We start from the raw sequence: 17564 nt of genomic DNA, 5'->3' as shown, positions 1-17564 counted from the left end.
CTCTTGCTCCCAAGATGCCTCCTCAGCATTATGATGACCCCACTAATCTTCAAATCCTGAATCATAAATGATCAAAAATGGAATACTATGCAGCCTCACAATTTCAACGGTAGGGAGCTATATCAGAAAATCTCTAAGTTATTCGAACTCGAAGATCTAACCATTCTAAGTTCTTAACAATCATAGAGTGTAGGGTAGCTATCAGCAGATATGTGAAGTTATCTTCAAGTATTCCCAAGTTACGCTCTGATACCAACTTCTGTCACACCCCAAACCCATAAATCGGATTCACAGGAATCTCAATTGCTGAATCCAGTGCCGACAGCCTCCGTAGTGCCCCATTCTTAGCTCCCAGCGCCTATATGTCAGGTTTTGATCCTGGGATCCTATAATGAGGATTTTTCAACATACATTTAACTCGTAACAAGCATAACCACAAGTTTACCCAAATCACAAAGGCAATATCATCATCACTTACCTACTAATATAATACATTTGAATACAGTGCTGAAAGGGAAATACATAAATCAAAAATCAAAGCTCTAAAGGTCCACTGCATGCTCCAAGCTCAACGTTGTTGCAACCTAACGCCACCTGCGTGCATCTATCGTGCATAAGATTATAGAAAGCTTAGAGGTTAGTATAATTGTGTGCATAAGGTAAGTACCAAGTATTTAATATAATGTCATAATCATACAATGTCGAAAATACTGGTAAAATCATGAATTATACGATATCAAAGTAGAAATACTGACAAGTCCATAAAGATATCATCAACCTCATCTAGGATATACGATGAAAAGACATAGCAAGCCAATGTCATATACTGAGAAAGTAATGTAAATTAGCTATGTAATACGGAAACGTAATGAACCAGATATCAGATATTGAGGATGCAATATAATATGCAATTCGGAAGAGCTACGAATACCATCAGCCTCATTTAAGTCATATAAATACAGAAACATAGTAACCCAAAATGCCATATGCTGAGGATGTAATGCAATATGCAATATGTGGTGCGAATGAAATGACCAAGCTACAGTGTGAAGTCGGGATGATAGTACGTGGTATCGCAGGCTATGGGGTTCATCACAAGAGACTTCTATCCAAACTAGTCTCATACCTAATTTGGATAGTTAAACTCAATGTGGTAAACTCCTAATCTTAGGTTAGTCGCGCGCAAACGCCGATAACAGATCGCGGGTCGCCAGAATTCAATCAGGAGGACCGCTGAAGCTTACAGAATGGTACAAGCTAGGATACGGGTCTCATAAAAGCTAATTTCAAAAGTGTTAAAACATCGGGCAAATTTAAAGAAGAAGACAATACTAACAACTTGTCAAATTATTTTAGCGAGAATTGCTTCCCAATAGAAGAATAGTTGCCTGGTGATATAAGGGGTAAGGTTTCGGTAGTGGTATTATGTTTGGTTCACTGCTACCGACAATATTTCATTGTAATATGGTGCTCACTTTACAATCCAACTTTCAGAAAAGAGCTACTCAACCAAACACAACGCCTGGCAATGTAGAAGAAAATGTTTCCCCATTTGTTATTTAGCATGCTTCTTTCCCTTACGATGAAGGAAAACAAGGCAAAGCATTACACGTTGACATGGTCATTGTAGCAACCGATGGGGCTGCCAATAGAGTAATATCAATAGACCCACCACTGATATGATGCAACACCTCAAACCGTTATATATTTCACCTCACTTAGACGGATGTCCTATTACAGAATTTTGGTGAACAATGGAGCTGCAATGAACTTATTGCCAAGGAGAATGATGGCCAAATTAGGAAAAACCGCAGCCGATTTAATCCATTCTCAAGTAACTGTTAGCAATTTTGCTGACCACATTACTAATACATATGGTGTGCTACCGATTGATCTAATAGTAGGCACTAAGTCTGTTTTGGCGCCGTTCTTTGTAGTTGACACTTCGTCAAGCTACAATGCCTTGTTAAGGAGAGATTGGATTCATTCTTTTACATGCATTCCTTCTTCTCTCCACTAGTTTGTCATCTTTTGGAATCAGAATAGGGTTGAGCTCATTTTGGCCAATAGCAAGCCCTTTTTAGCCACATCGAATGCTAATGAAGCTTATTACTATGGCGAGAAAATAGGGCCTATCAGGTTCACTGGAAGGAATAAATTTAGACGGTCAATGGGTATTTCAGTAAAGAAGAACCTTGATAGTATAATTCGAGCTATGTAGGTCCAAGAAAATGAAACCCAGCTGAAGGGTTTAACCCTCTATCAGCCGGCTATAAGTTGCATCATCGAAGAGTTACCATGATCGTGACAACTAAATGCGTAGTATGCCTAGCTGATTTCGCAGCGAGGATAAAAAGGCTAGAAGGAAGCCTAGAAGAAAGCAATGAAGGAGACTTTATGAACTTGGTCAAGTTGGATGAGTCAGCCAAAGAAGACAGTTTTGAAATAGAAGATGTATGAGAGGAAGTGGAAGAATGTCGACCGCGGGTCCAAGGCCCGCTGGATGAAGTAAATCTAGGGACAGATCAAGATCAGCCTAGAAGAAAGCAATGAAGGAGACTTTATGAACTTGGTCAAGTTGGATGAGTCGACCGAAGAAGACAGTTTTGAAATAGAAGATGTATGAGAGGAAGTGGAAGAATGTCGACCGCGGGTCCAAGGCCCGCTGGATGAAGTAAATCTAGGGACGGATCAAGATTCGTGGCCCATGTTCATAAGCAACCTGTTACGACCGCCCGAGTGGGACAAAATGATAAGTTATTGTAGGAATTCACAGACTGCTTCACATGGGAATATCACGACATGCCAGGACTGAACAGATCTTTGGTTGAGCACAGGTTACCGACCAAAGAAGGATATCGGCCGCATAAACAACCTCCAAGGAGGATGATGGCCAAAGTCACTCTCAAAGTCAAAGAAGAGATCAAGCGACTTTTGAAAGTTGGGTTTATCTGACCGATCAAGTATGTGGAATGGATGTCAAATGTGGTCCTAGTAATGAAAATGACTGGTAAGATAAGCGTGTGCATAGATTTTAGAAATTTAAATCTACCTACTCTAAAAGACGAGTATCCTATGCCTATGGCTAACCAGTTAGTCGATCGAGCTACTGGGTACGAGATTGTGTCATTTTTGGACAGGCATCAATATTAAAATCGAATATATATATATATATATATATCTATATATATATATATATATATATATATATATATATATATATATATAGATATATATATAGCCTTGGATGATGTACCAACAACTGCAGTTAGGTGTCCTAGTACCTTAGGGACTTACTGTTGGGTAGTAATGCCTTTCGGCTTAAAAAAAATGCTAGAGTGACATACCAAAGGGTGATGAATGCCATCTTTCATGATATGATTGGTTGATTTATGGAGGTCTACATTGACGATGTAGTAGTCAAGTCAGCCAATGTAGAAGATCATTTGTCTCATTTGAGCAAGTCCTTCGAGTGGATGCAAGTCTACAAAGTGAAAATGAACCCAATAAAATGTGCTTTTGGGGTGTCGGCTAATAATTTTCTAGGGTTCCTCGTACATCATAGAGGAATTGAAATTGATTAAAATAAAGCTCAGGCCATGATCGATGCAAGGCCACCAAAGAGTAAGGCCGAGTTACAGAGGTTTTTAGGCCACCTTAATTTCTTGCAACAATTTATATCTAATTGCGTCGCTAAAACTAACATCTTCTCTCCATTGTTGAAATTAAAGTAGGAGACCAAATTTTTATGGGAAGAAGAACATCAACTGGCTTTCCACCGGATTAAAGAGTATTTGATGAAATCACCCATGTTGATGCCTCCTATCAAAGGTCGGTCACTTAAGTTATAATAGTTGCTTCTACAGGATCGATCGGAGCCCTCCTAGCACAAAAAGATGATTCGCAAAAAGAAAGAGCAATCTACTACCTAAGTCAAATATTACTCAATGCAGAATCTTAGTATTCGGCCATAGAAAAACTATCTTTGTATTTGTACTTCGCAGCCACTAAGCTAAGACATTATTTGTTGGTCGAAAGGATTAATGTAATTTCAATCACTGATATGGTCAAATACATGTTAAATCGGCCTATTTTAAGCAACTCAATTGGTAAATGAGTATTGGCATTATCCGAATTTGACTTGCATTACGTGCCACAGAAAGCGCTGAAGGGTAGGGCCATGGCGGAATTCTTCGCCAGTCACCCGTTCGACCAAGAGGAACATATTCCTCTTGGTATTATGGATTTATATGTTGGATAAGTCGAGCCTTGGAAATTAATCCTTGATGGATCAAGAGCCTACGAGACATCTGGGGCTGGTATAGTGCTAGTTGCTCCCAATGCAAATCGGCAAGAATTCACATTTCAATTGGAATTTGAGTGCACTAACAACCAAGCCAAATACGAGGCTATGATAATTGGCCTAGAGATATTGTTGGAATTATGGGTAAAGAATATGATGATTATTGGAGACTCTCAATTGGTAATAAATAAGATGGTTGGTTTGTTTAAGTGCACTAGTCCATTCGTATTACCATACTATGCGGTGGCCATTCAACTGCTAGAACAATTCGATGACATCCAATTAAGGCATGTTACTCGAAATTATAATATAAATGCCAATGAAATTGCACAATTGGCACCAGGATTGGAAATATGGAAGGGATCGGCCAGTCGGTTGATCACAGTTCAAAAAAGATCTTTGCCCTCAATCTTCCAAAGGGGAAGCATAGCAGAGGTCTGTCTAATCGATGTAGAAGAAAAATATTGGAGAGCCCCTCTTATGGGTTATTTGCAAAGTCCTCGAACTAAAGCTGACAGAAACACAAGAAGGTTGGCCGTAAATTATGTCATGATCGAAGATGAACTTTATCGTAAAGGGATTGATGGAGTCTTGCTCCGATGTTTGTCGAAAAATGAAGCAATGACTATTTTGGAAGGGGTCCATGAATATGTTTGTAGGGCTCATCAAGCAGGAAGGAAGATGAAACTTATGCTCAAGTGCTATAAATACTTTTGGCCGGAAATGATGGCCAATTGTGTTTGATATGCAAAAAGTTCTGAGGCTTGTTAGAAGAATGGGCCAATTCAACATGTACTTGCGGCCAAATTACATCATATTATAAAGCCTTGGCCATTTCGAGGGTGAGTGATCAACTTGATTGGGAAAATCTATCAACCCTCAACCAAGATGGCTATGTTTATTATTGTAACGACTGACTACTTTACCAAATGTGTTGAGGCAAAACCTATGTGTAAGGTCGGACAAGAAGATATTATTAGTTTTATAGAAACCAACATCATTCATCGCTTTGGTATTTCGGAATTCATTACCATGGACCGAGGTACAACATTTACAAACAAGGAGACCAAGGCTATGGTTGATCGATATGGGATAAAGATCCTAAAAGTTCCCTGCTTTGTCAAATTACGTGAGTGTTGAGTTAGTCTTCAAGTGAGCCCAAAGATGAATATTATAAGATTAAGACCTCAACCGGGAAGAAGCTCAAGTGCTCCAAACAAGTAAATGAAGTCTCACTTCCCTAACCAAACCCTTGAGGTATATGACCCCATTTAACTTAGTCTTACCTCCAATACATCTTAAATCATCTTTGGCCAGCTTAAGTTTTGAACACTTAAAATATTAGTAGAGTAAACATGAACTATACAAGTAAAATCGATTGCATCGATTTGCAATTGAAGAAATTTTCGATTCAATCGAACATGGTTCAATTGCATCGAGAAATAGGCCCATTCTGTCCAGCAACAAAATAACCATCTCCTGAGAAATATAGATTATATCGAATAGAATTCGATGTATCGAAATTTTGACTTAGAGCACTCCCTCTACACAAAAAATATTCTCTAAGTGTTCATCGATATAATCGAGTCACCTTTGATCACATCGAGAGTAAGTTCTCGATGGAATCGAAGACTGTTCAATTTCATCGAAAATCATGAACATTTTGTCCAGCAAGCCATCCAGGTATATCCATCTTTTTTATTACATCGAAGACCGTTCGATTGCATCGAACTTCAAAATTCGATAGCATCGAATGATTATCGATAGTATCGAAAATTGAGACAAAATCTTCCAACAACCAAAGGTAATTTTTCTAACGAGAATCCAATGGGATCGAACCACCTCTCGATTACATTGAAGTGCACGTTGATAGAATCAAAGGGTGCTCAATAAAATCGAGCAGAATCTATTATACACAAAAATGAATATATGTGTGAAGGAAGTCGATGTAATCGAATAAGGCTCGATAACATCAAAATTCAAATTTCGATATAATCGAAGACTACTCGATAGCATCGATAATGATAGATTTCTGCCTGTTTGTTTACCATTGAGATTCTTCTCTATATATACCGAAGGTTGCTTCTTAGCAAATAGAGCAAGAATTGAAGGAATCTTGAGAAAGTTATTGTAAACGATCATACCCTTATCCTCAAGTGACTTAAGAGTCATTTATTCACATGAAAATACATAAGAAAACACGTAAGGCATCTAATCATATTACGAGGTAACAAATTGGAATTCTCAAAAAGTGGCTTAAGAGCCACTTATTCACATGAAAATACTACAAGCTAGAAGATAAAACTTCTCGAAAGAATTCTTCAACATTTGTCATTCGTCTTTTGGTTGCAGCAGTGGTGCTTCTCCTCTGGCTAGGGATTTGGATGCTTAATTCACTTCTTCCATTTGTAAATGGGCAACATCGACTAATCGAGATATTGTGTCCGCAGTCTTGGCCTTCTCTCCATGTTCGTCTTCTAATTGTTGGTTTAACGTTATCAATTCGGCCTTTAAGACTGTGATTCTCTTTTTGAGGTTCTTGATCCTTGCTTCGAAGGATCTCACTGCAGCATTTTTTGTTGAAATAGTACGAGCGATCTCTTGTATACTAGCTTTCTTGAGATCAGTTGCTTGTTTCTCAGCTTCTAGACGACCGACAACTATCCAAGCATGGCAATATATGTTAAGCATACCTTGGAGATTTAGAAGTGACGATGCCTTAACTGCTAGAGATGGGTTTGATTGAGATAGCATATAGGCCGAATCAGTCAGTCGGTCGATCTTATCTATCAGTCCAGCATCAAAGGATTCAGATAACCCTTTCACAAGGAGATCATATAGCTCGGACAGTAAGGCTGAGAAATTGTCATGGTAGATAGGGGATTTTGCTTTATACATATATCCAGCCAAAGCCTTACCTATTTTGGAAAGAGTATCATTGACTGAAGAAGGACTGGCAAGGATAAAAGTTTCATCTCTAGAAATTATTGCCAAATGAGGAGGAGTCATACAACCATCTCAACGGTGGCCGACGTTGTCAAATTTTCGGCCATATCAATTGTGGTTGAGGTCAATTGTTCAAACTTGACCGATTGATGTTTCTTAACAATGGTTGCTACTTGCTCAACTATCTCAACATGAGTATTTGCGATCGTCACCTCCTCGGAAGCTATTTTCTTGACTTCAACCATCCATTCAGGCCTAGTTTGTACATCGGTCATTACTAACTCGGTTAGTGTTAAAGATTCACTGGTAGTAGAGGGTAAAGGAATTGCTGGATTTAGAGCTAGCTTGAAAGGCCGAATAGGAGAAATCAGAATTTCTTGTTGTGAAGTTAACAGAGAAGGAGATGGTTCCTGTGGGACACTCTCCGTATCACCAGATGAAATACTGATCCTGGGTACATCACTCGAGAAGGTATCCTCCGTACTAGTCGTAATGTTTGAGTCTGTCACTATTGTGGCTACTAGAGTGGGATTTTCAAGAATGACGGGAGTGATGATTGTTGTTGCTGTCTCCCCAGTGAAGGTGTGAGATACAGGGGGAAGTGTGGCCAATGGAATCACTAATATTGGCTTTGTGTTATTTCCTTAAGCATGTGTTGATCTAGGCAATTCCTTAGTTGCTGCGAGATCAAAATAAGTATGATAAGTGTTAAAATGAAAACGTCAAGTTAAGTAGGAATATAAAGTAAGCTTTCTCCACCTAGGCCGAAAGGAATTGCAGTTCGGACTCTTTCTCCTTGTATAGATGTGGGATTTTTTATGGTAGTTGCAAATGTTAGAGGTATAGTGGGGAATGGTGGTGGTTGCGGATGACAAGGCTTAAGGTATTTGTCAAGGGGAAGATCAAGATCATCCAATTTCTCTTTATCTTGGATCCGTTTGTAAAAGCATTTATTAATATGAGCTTCTTTATGCCGCTGAATGCTTGTGGCTATTTCTTCAGAATAATCCGCTTCGCTATGGTGAGGCCAGTATTTTACTTTAAAGTAATTTTCAAAAGCTCGAATGGCCTTAGTAGAAGAAGTATCTGTCAGTTTCTTAGTTCTTTTTTGTGGCTGGTGTTTTGTGGGCGAAGATTGTTCTGGAGGATTTGATCGTTGTAAAGGAAAAATAGGTGGATTTGGGGGTGGATTGATACTTCCTAGTTCAAAAATCTTCCTCGGAGCCATCCGATGTGGTCGAGCAGCTACCAAAATGTCAAGATGTTCTTGGGTGATTTGTGGAACATCTAGGTACGGATGTTCAGCCGCTGAGGCAGAGACTATACTAGTCAACCTTGTCATTGCCCTTGTCATCCTCTTGGCAGTAGTAACAAAGAAAGCAGAGAGAGTTCTCTTCTTACTCTCTGTTAGGCCCATGTGAGAGTAGAGCCAACATGAAAGTTCATTGGTGCTTCGACCACCTAAAAGTTTTACATACTGACTTTTCCACCAGGATATAAAGTTATCCAATGCTGCAGGGTGTTCTAGATACACTGACATCTGTAGAGTGACCACTTCTTTATGGTAAGATGTAACGCCCTGAAATTCGGGGGTCGAGCATACTCAGCTCCCGAGTTTCAAAACATCACTTATGTAACATATTTAATGATGGATGTATGTTGTCTGTAAGAGTACATCAAACATGGAATAGATTAAGCCAAACTGCAAACATAATTCAGGGATAAGTGAAAGACGCAAGCGGAAGACTTAAATAAACATATGTGTACATGTGCAAGTCCCTGAAATACGTATACATGCCAGGTCATACAACAAGTGTTACACTCAAAAATATAAGATCAAAATGAAATTATCTATTTCAAATGAAAACCCAGAATCCCCGCATATCAGGACACGGCTCACATGAACCCGCCTGAGAACTGCATAAAAGAAAACGCGGCCTCATCATCCTCGAACTCCTGCTTTGCCTCAGGGGTCGCGTCAACATCTGCATCTAAGACAGAGTCTGGTTGGTGTTGAAACACCGCCCTAGAACGTGGGAGTGAGTGATCAACTCAGTGGAATAATATCACAAAAGTTAACATGATATCAAATCAATCAAGCAGTAATGGTAAGGTAATACAATTAAACAAGTCTAAAGTACTCTTGTTAATGCAATAATGTATATTTAAATGATGCATGCCCTCGCCTTACTCCCTCAACATCTTCATCTTACATTACGCATGACAACCTCCCGCAGTGCCAACGACTTCCACGCACATGCAAATGCGATGCATGAACATGATTACCAAGTTGTTATTAGTCCTTTTCATACAGCAGTATTGGGAAGCTAAGGTACCTTCCTCATATCAATTTCCACACAGTGATCCATTCTAGGGTCGTCAGTCCTAGACAATCTCATACGATCATATGGTTCTAGGTCGCTGCAAAGGGCTCGTCACCAATCAATGCACGCCTATCATACCTTCGTTACTACTCCAAGGCTCGTCGCCTTAATGTAGTATCAAGGTATGCTCGAGGTCACTACAAAGGGCTCGTCACCAATCAATGTAGGCCGAGAGCACGAATATAGTGTCTCATACCACCATAATCGGCTCACGAGTCTGGTGTGCTCACTGGTCACTACGGGGAGGCTCGTCACCCCAGCGTAGGCCGACAACTCGACCACGGTATCCCATACCACCATGTTTGGCTCATGAGTCTTAGCGGATCAAGGTACAACGGTTAACGGGATTTCATCAGTAAGTTTGGTACCCTAGATTCAAACAATAGCGTCCATACATGGTGAACATACATCAGACAATTGGGTTACTTGGCGAACTCGACTAGCACGATCGCACATTGGGTTAAACGACATAGAGTGCACAAACACTCTATGTGGCCAAACCACTGCCGACAACTCTAATACGACTCGGGTTCGTCAAATCACGTCCTTCGTGGCGAAAGCAACCTCAGCCACGAACTCAAGGCCGATTACCGATTTCCTGGACTACTTCATAGTCCCAAACACATTCCATTATAACAAATATGCATATACAATTTAGAACAGTAATGAAACAACAATTCAAATCATGTAGTATGTGAGCATTTAAAGAATATCAACTTAACATGGATTTACACATAAGTAATACTTGAAGTTAAACAACAAAGAATGTGACTTGCATGTAGGAAATCATACACACCAATAGGAGAGTTGAGAATCGCTTCTCAACGCTCGCAAATAGGATAATATGTTACACTTTAGACCATTCAGACATTTCTACAAACACCTAGACTACATAGTTCAACATACATGACGTATGTTGGAATACACGCATTTGAACAATTCCTTTTGCCAAGGAGTTGACACACATACAATTAGCACAAGTACATGACAAATAATCATGGCAAACACATGTTCATATTTTATACGTATACGATACTTTCTACATATACATAGAATATACAAATCTCAATATAACACATACATATCAGGAATGCAAAATAAACATAGTATTTGGCATGTGAAATTGCACCCACAACAAGAATAAACCATTAACTGACATTGAAAGCCTTGAAAATCATAACCTATACGAATATAGTCTGCACCTTAAACCAGAAAAAGTGCACCGAAATGATTCAGACGATAAGTCGTCATCAACGGCGACTAGATAACCTAAGGCAAGGATAGAAATGAGCTACATCAACACATAGACTATTCTAAGCTCTAAACAGATTAGGGTTAAATTAACTTACCCAAGAAGGAACTTAGAATCGCCGGAATAACGATTCAAAAGTGATGGTTTAAGGATGTAAAGTAACAGGAAAGAATCTTAAGATGATTCACCAACTTCTCTCTCACTTTCTCTCTCTTTTCCTCTCTCTTTCTTAGCTAGGGTTAGGAAATTCGTATGGAAAAGAGAGTGAGGGTTTTAAGGTCTTTATATAGGCCTAAAATAGATGAAAATAGCCCCAGGGCCAAGGTATACATAGGTTATAACCAAATCAGGCCTCTCTCGATCTAACGGAGCACTTCCGGTGGTCCTTTATCCATGTGCGGTCGGACTTAAGCTCACTAACCATGGATTTAGGTCAGGCTGAGTTTTCGTACCGATCGGATTTACAGATCAGCCGTGCCGGACCACTCTTAATTCAACGATCACCGAAACTCGATCAGGTCCACAAGCATTATGACATGCCTGGGCCATCTTCCCTGATCCGAGGGTGAAATTGGGTCAGAATCCAACGGTCAGATTGCTTATAATCGTCGCGCAAGCGACACGACTCAGATTTCATAAAATCATATTTAATTTCTCACCGTTCTCACACTCTTCACTCCGGACTCAATCAAATCGACTGAGGACATCATCTGGACTTGATTTTTGAGGTGATAGTCAAGTCCAACATGGTGACCATAACTGTCTAAGATCATCGCTATCGGACTTTTGACGCGTGGTCCAGGTCCGATCCAAAGCTTCTAAAAATTCTCGAGAACAACTGGATTTAGCGTTGAATCCCAGATTTCAGAGTAACTTAGCGCTAACAATTCTACAGGTTTTAAGTCCTGCAGATCAAATTTAAAGTGATTGATGCTAATTTCACAAGCAATTGAGTTTAACGCTAATTAACCCACAAATAACTTCTAAGGAAAATAGAGGTAGTACTCAGGTCTTAGCACGAAATTTTCTGGGTCATTACATAAGATAAGTTAAGAGATATGTAAAATTCTTCATCAGTGACTATCACACGATCGAATGGAGGTAGGTTGGTTTTTAGTTATGTGAATTAGTGGGTAGAGGATATGTTGTACAAAGCCTAATTGCCAAGCAAATAGAGAAGAATGATACTATTTAATTCTAGCTTTCGCATTTTTTCCTTTCTCAATCATGCCTCCGATAGCCAAATCTCGGCCAACAAAAAAACAATTCCAAGCATGATGAAGACGGCAGACCACATGTTCATTGGTAGGATCAAACTGTCCTATAAGCCACTCTAGTCCATAAGTATTTTCCTCTACGAAGGGAATGAAGGACGGATTATTGTCGGAAAGATTAAGAGAAGAATTCTTGCAGATACTCATCAACGGTAGCAGTTTCTACATGAATATGTAAAATTTGGTCACCATATGAAGAGAACGATTAACCGATATGCTCCTGACTGAAGAGTTGTGGTTGAAAATAGGCGACGAACCACATCTATACAAGCTATATAGGGGTACCAACTGAATATAATCCTCTTGAATTAACTTCATAGAGACCCCTATACAGATGACTAAGAATGAATGGTGCCAATGCTACTCGTTGGCCTTGGACAAGGCATTCGGCCAGAGCGGCGTACTTGGTTGTAACTTGTTGAGCATTAACACATAGGAGATGGCGGCAAATCCAAAAAAAGAGAAAAGCAAGATGTTCGAGCTCCTCAACCAGTCCTGTAAGTTTGCGGTAGGAGTTCATGAAATTGGTGTGTCCCTTAACGTTCTTATTGGAAAAATTCCTACGTTGCCCGGCTTTAGCTTTCGCATGATAAGGCATCCCGAAAGGGGTAAGTTCAGTCAGATGACAGATGTCTTTGATGGAAACGGTCATTAGTCCACAACCAAACATAAAAGTATCAGTAGAGATGCTCCAAAACGATGTTAAGGCTAGAAGAAGAGGAACATTAGGAAAATATTCGAAAAGAGAAAGTTTGAAACATTTGAGGATGCCGAGTTCCCTCCATAGATCTCCATGTTGGGCCGATACTTTGTTGAACCAATCTTCTCATCCAGGAAGAGGTTTCAACCACGACATCGGTACTTTAGATGCATTTGTTGTATCAGGAATAATTCCATATTATATCAAGATATTGCTCCTTGGATAGATTGGGAAGAATAGATCTAAAAGTTGTAGCGATTTGGCCGAAACGTTTGGAGAGAATGAAGGACCAAAACCATAAGCATCTTCATGAATCAGAGACTTGAAAATTATATCCTTCGAGCAATATTCTGCAAAGAGATCCATCACAGCCATTATGTCTCCTTGATCGAATGCAGGTTTAGATGAAGAAGAAGTCATTGTCGAAGAGAAAGAGTAGAATAAAAGAAGAAAGAAAAAGGAAAATGAGGAATTGTATGAAATGCGAACATAAAGCTGCATATCTATATATATATATATATATATATATATATATATATATATATATATATATATGGAGTTTAGAGGCAGCATTAATTAGGAAGCATACCTCTTCGCAGCAGAACGACTCTTTTTGAAGACACATGTCTGTTCAAGTTGCTTTCGCCATTTTATATCAATATGATTAATACTGGTGATGGCGATCAAAGATATTAGGCGATACGTGTGAATATTTAATGTAGTATTTGAAAACACTAAAATGTCACTGCCCTTTTCTTCGAAAGGATAGCAACGAGGGGGGGGGCAATGTTTATACCCTATTCGACCAGGTCCTATTTTCGATTATTTAGGGTCAGGCTCATGTGAATCGTGCATGCATGTGTTTAACAGTCGTAAGATTATTTTAAGAATATACGACTGAATTTCAAAAGAATGCCATCAGATGTCGTGCACATTTTAAGTAGTCGTTTATGGTGTGATCGAGTTCAAGCAACTATGTAGTCAGTGAGATAGTGAATATTTTAATTTAGAGAACGTAAGATCATGGGAAGAATTTAGAAGCAAAGATAGGGAGGAAGCAGTTATGATAACTGTCAATCGTGGGAAGCATCTAGAGGAATGAAGGAAAGTTATAAATAGAGAGTTAAGCAAGTTTAGATGTCGTTTCACACCAACCCAAACAAATCAACAAATCAATTATCTTCAATTATCTTTCATTTATCCTATCAAATTTACATTTCTTAGTGTAATCACTGCTTTTATCAAGTAAATCATTTCCCTTAGCGTAATCATTTACTTACTGCTTTTACTACTTTCTTTCTTTAGCTTAATTCATAATGTAAACGTAGTAGTTGATAATTATTGTTGTGATCAAAGCGCCTTCTAGTGGCTGATCGCGATCGATTTTTATTTCCCCTTTCTATTTCACTATTCATGCATTGAGAAAATCTTTTTGTACGGAAGGCACAAAGAAACCCATCATCAAAGGACGAACCCTACCCTCTGACTATTGCCTGATCCATTTACACTTTGAGCGATTAGATGAATAGGCGACCGATCTCTTTGGATCTCGGTCATACTCAGTGTTTGCCTACTTTATCGCTCGGGGTCATTATTGTTTGGTTTGAATTGGATTTGTAATCACAATTCTGGAATGCCCACGCACTCGTCACCCCCACTAGAGAAAGGATGATCAAAACAGCAGCAAACAACGCCATCATCGCACACGCCTCCTCAAGTGACCCATCACAATCATTAGGGGATCCGCCTCGACTCCCACTCTCACCGCTCCCGTCACGGTCATTAGGGGATCCACCTTGACTCCCACCCTCGTTGTTCCCATCACGATCATTAGGGGATCCGCCTCGATTCCCATGCTCGCCGCTTTCCCCTCATCTGCCATAATGATGAGTATTTCCAACCTCTACCCACTTACACATGAGCTCCAGCCCTTAAGGAAAATCTCGCGATCCATTTACTTCCCAAGCTTATGAAGAGCGCTCGGAAGTAGAGGGGCTATTGTTATGGGAAAAAATGGACCAAGTGCAACAACTAACATGAGGAGGAATGTTGAGCATAAAGGAGGCGGAGAACTCAGTCTTCGCCACCTAGACGACCAACATAAGGAAGTAAGCTCACTCCCTCCACGAGAAAGAACATGAAACGTGGAGGAGAGCACAGTCTTCATTATCGAGCTCAGCCTCCACCAACAACCTAAGTCCCGATCACCTATGATGGCTTCGACCATGATTGTCTCTCTATTATAACCAGCGAGCAAGTCTTGGGTATCGACCTGACTTTGAAGGCAGGCTTCGACCATAATCAATATTCTACTCAGTCCACAGGACCTATACTAGTTAGATTATGAGATTGGACTCATTCATTGGAGATTGACCAAGGACCCCGACCATTTCAATTGTAAGGTCGAGGTCGAGCATCGATCTTGAACTTCTCGGAAGCTGACCACGCCGACTTGGAGGTCGATATCAACTGTCGACCATGGTCTCCTCGGGAGCCGACCACCGGGGGATCTCCTTCTTATACGAGGACCAACTCCCTGAGATCTTTACTAAGGACAACGCCTTAAGTCTCAGAGTAGATCCCCTCTATAATATGCATCTACTAAGTAGGGAGATTACCATTGATGCAAGTAGTACCAAGCAACTATAAATAGGAACCCCACCTTCAGTGAAAGGTATGCACAAATACAAACCAGAAAACCTACATTCTACTGGACCCAATTTGCCTACACTGACTTTGGCATTGGAGGGTCCCCTGCTGAAGCTAGGGTCTCTATTGTTGTCTTTTTTTGCAGGTCCGTAAGTGGTCTGAGGAGGATATCATGATATCAGCATCAACAGTATCCTCATTGTATTTCTTTCCAAGAAGTTCCATCACCGCCATTATATCATTATGATCGAAAGAAGGAGCAAGCGATGAAGAAGCAGCCATTGCAAGGAAAACAAGAGGAAGAAAAGATATTCGAGAAGGAAGTCGTAAAGGGAGAAGCTATTTGAAGGCGTAAAGAAATCAGATTCGAAGTGATGAATATATGACACAAAGAAAGATGACATTTATTGTGAATTTGAGATGATTTCGGTAGAACGGGTAGAAGAGATACGTGTAAATAGGGGATTCATTCGACCCCTCAATTCAAAGCGGCGGAATACAAAGAAAATGGCCGAAGGAGGTTTATATTAGGCAACACGTGCAAACATTTATGACAACACTAATGAATCGTCAAACATATGAAAAGATGAGCTATTGATGTCCTAGAAGGGGGGGGGGGGGGGTGGGTTGGAATAGGACAATGCCAAATAATCAAAATAAAAACGGAATATATAAAGAATATAAAGTCTCAATCGCCCAAGTATTGAAACCTTGATTCCAAATAATTCGTAGGACAACATTTACCTAAAATATTAGGCAGGACAACCTTATTTCATGAATGTTTTTAAAATTAATCTTTCAAACTAGCAAGAGAAGATAAAATAAATACACCATTCACTACAAGAATAAAATAAATAACATTCACCATAAAAAAGAATAAATCATTCACCACAAGGCATAAAGAGTTCTAGTGGTTCGGTGCTTTAAAAAACCATACCTACTCCACTCCCAAAATTACTACCATTGTAAATTTAGCTTTCACTATAACAAGGTATTTACAGGTTCACCTTAACAACCTTACACAATTCCTTATGATTTTCACAGGCTCACCACAATAAAACTCTTTTTGTGATTTATACAGGCTATCACAAACAAAAACCCACTTTGTGATTTTCATGGGCTATCACAAATCAACTCACTGAGATTTTTACAAGCTATCTCAGAAAACCTAAAATGAAATAAAATAAAATATTTATCTTCAAACATAGATTCAAAGATGCAGTAGAAGCTTGTAGCAGAGATCTTCTTTCTTGAATGTAGAAGAGACGATATTCGCTCAACAGAAAGAGTATAGAGTTCTAAAGTATTTTTAAAATGAAAAACTCAAATGTTACTGATTCAATTCTCTTAAATCTCAAGAGGAGTATAGATTACTCTTTAAAATAAGATTGAAATAACCTTAAGAAAGAGAATTGAATAAGCTTAAAAAGAATTTATAAATACTACACAATTAGCTTGCCGAGGACCTGAGCTTCTCTCTCATTTGCAGAAGGTTTAGAGTGATTTTTCGTTGTAGTTTATCATTACAGAAAGCCTCTATTTATAGCCAAAGAGATTGAAAATTCAGTTAGCTTAAGAATAGGTTCAACTGGCCGGATTCCACCAATTGGTTCCAATGGCTATCGGATTGTGCGGGATAAGATTTATTCAAAATTTGGCTGGCCCGAGGTGAATTCGACTGGAGAAATTTTTGTGAATTCCAAAAGATTGCATTGCTGGAATTTAACCCAAATTTTGCTCGAGCTGGCCGAATTTCAAGTTAGGTTAGCTAAACTAAAAGTTAGGCTGTCCAAATTTTCAACAGATTTTGATTTTTAGCTCGAACTTGAAGTTTGGTTAGCCGAGGAAGGTAGGCTTGCCAAACCAGAAGTTAGGCTGGCCGAATTCCAGAGCAAATACACTATAGATAACCCAAAATGAATGGATTTTTGAAAGTACCTAACCTATGGTCTTTCTAGGGTTATATCACTTGTTGTTTAATAAATACAGAGTTCAACTTGTCTTCAACTTGTCTTGAACTTGTCTTGAAACTTAGTGACGCCTTCTTGAAATGATA

The sequence above is a fragment of the Magnolia sinica genome, chromosome 13 (genome assembly GCF_029962835.1).
Source record: "Magnolia sinica isolate HGM2019 chromosome 13, MsV1, whole genome shotgun sequence".
Taxonomy (NCBI): Eukaryota; Viridiplantae; Streptophyta; class Magnoliopsida; order Magnoliales; family Magnoliaceae; genus Magnolia; species Magnolia sinica.
Note: the sequence above shows the minus strand (reverse complement) of the source record.